General features: G+C 48.0%; 1 pseudogene; it reads left to right on the forward strand.

Moving 5' to 3' along the window:
- The first annotated feature begins 1,166 nt into the window (after positions 1–1,166).
- LOC140723939 (uncharacterized) lies at positions 1,167–2,168 on the forward strand (annotated as a pseudogene).
- Positions 2,169–2,393: the final 225 nt, after the last annotated feature.

A 2,393-nucleotide genomic window follows, 5' to 3' on the forward strand; every position in this document is an offset into this window, starting at 1 on the left:
CCCCTACTCCCCTTAGCTGGCTTTTACCATTGAAATGGTGTGGGAATACAACCAGAGGCCATGGGTTAAGGGGGAAAGGTGAAATGTTAAAGGAAAATGAGGGGAAACGTCTTCACACAGATGGTCATCCGGGTGTGGAACGAGCAGCCAGCACAAGTGGTGAAAGCGAACATGTTTTCAACATTTAAGCGGTTCGTGTAGATACCTGGATGGTAGGGATGTGGGAGTGGGCAGTTTAATTAGTTCAGCACAAACCAGATGGCCCAAATGGCCTGTTTCTGTATTGTAATTTTCCACAAGAACCTGAAGTAATACTAATATTCACTCTATGTCCTTTTAACAGCTGTGCAGACCAACCATTCACCTCAGCAGGGATTTTTTATATGGCGTTAAAATTGTGGAACTTTAAGTTAATAATACGTAACAGAAAATCCCAGATGCACGTCAGGAAAGACTATTTGTGTGAGAGTGTTTCATTTACTGTTGGGCCAGGTGCCCATGCAGCTCAGCAGGAAGAGGGAATAATACCAATGGAGAGAGTCAAACTGAGCCAGGGTACAAATTGCAGATGGCAGAAATGCCCCATTCTTATAGAGACAGGACGAGCATCAGGGAATTGATGGTCATTCCAGATACCAGCACTCTGCCCAATCAGGAGATGATTTCTCTGTCCAACTTGGGTTCAACCTCATTGTAACAGTGAGGAACAGCCAGATCAAAACTTGGCGACTCCAATAATCTCATCTGAAATGTTGTCCTACAGCCATTGATGGACTTTGTAAATCATTACACAGGTTAAAACGAGAAGGAATTTGTCTCCAGGAATCTCAAACACAACACGCCAGTTTTGCTGTCTCTGTCCAGATATTTAAGAAATGGAGCGAGGAATTCAATCGACTATCCTTCCTACTCAGACTGTGGGGAGGGATTTATTCGGTCATCTGACCAACTGGCACGCCCGTCATCTTACACAGGAGAAAGGACGGTCACCTGCTCAGACAGTGGGAATAGATTCACTCGGTCATCTCAACTGAAGGTACGTCAGCAAGTTCACACTGGACAAGACCATTCACCTGTTCTGTTTGTGAGAAAGGATTCAATTGGTCTTCCCACCTGCGGACACACCGTCAGTTCACACCGGGCAGAGGCTGGTGATCTGCTGAATTTGTGGGAAAGGATTCACTCAATCATCTGACGTAATGGCACACCAGCGTGTACACACTGGGGAGAAGCCATTCACCTGCTCAGAATGTGCGAAACGATTCACTCGGTCATCCAACCTACAGAGACACCAGAGAGTTCACACTGGGGAGAAGCCGTTCATTTGTTCAGAATGTGGGAAGCGATTCACTCGCTCTTCCACCCTACAGATACATCAGCGAGTTCACACTGGGGAGAAGCCGTTCACTTGCTCAGTCTGTGGGAAGGGATTCACTCAGTCATCCAACCTACGGAATCACCAGCGAGTTCACACTGGGGAGAAGCCGTTCACCTGCTCAGTCTGTGGGAAGGGATTCAGTCATTCATCCAACCTACAGAGTCATCAGCGAGTTCACACCGGGGAGAGGCCATTCACCTGCTCAGTCTGTGGGAAGGGATTCACTCTATCACACCACCTACAGAGCCATCAGCGAGTTCACACTGGGGAGAAGCCGTTCACCTGCTCAGTCTGTGGGAAGGGATTCAGTCATTCATCCAACCTACAGAGTCATCAGCGAGTTCACACCGGGGAGAGGCCATTCACCTGCTCAGTCTGTGGGAAGGGATTCACTCTATCACACCACCTACAGAGCCATCAGCGAGTTCACACTGGGGAAAAGCCGTTCACCTGCTCAGTCTGTGGGAAGGGATTCACTCAGTCATCCAACCTACAGAGACACCAGCGAGTTCACACTGGGGAGAGGCCATTCACCTGCTCAGTCTGTGGGAAAGGATTCACTCAGTCATCCACCCTACAGAGACACCAGCGAATTCACACTGGGGAGAAGCCGTTCACCTGCTTAGTCTGTGGGAAGGGATTCACTCTATCACACCACCTACAGAGACATCAGCGAATTCACACTGGGGAGAAGCCGTTCACCTGCTCAGAATAAGGGAAAGGATTCAGTCAGTCATCCCACCTACTGGCACATCAGTCAGTTCACAATGGGGAGTTGCCGTTGTTATGAATCCCTAGATTTCGTTTGCTGTAGACTGCCAGTTTAAGAGAGAGAAATTAAAAAGTTAAATCAGTTTGACTTGCAGCTTGTTTACATCGCTCGCAGCTTGTTTAGTTTTAACCGAGGACACAGACACTCAGAGTCAGACGGAGACGAAGGAGGTAAAATGGAAGGATCAAAACAAGGGAACTAGTGACCAAGGGTCACTGATTGCAATTTTCCTATGCCCACAAG

Source organism: Hemitrygon akajei, unplaced genomic scaffold (assembly GCF_048418815.1).
Source record: "Hemitrygon akajei unplaced genomic scaffold, sHemAka1.3 Scf000148, whole genome shotgun sequence".
Classification (NCBI taxonomy): domain Eukaryota; kingdom Metazoa; phylum Chordata; class Chondrichthyes; order Myliobatiformes; family Dasyatidae; genus Hemitrygon; species Hemitrygon akajei.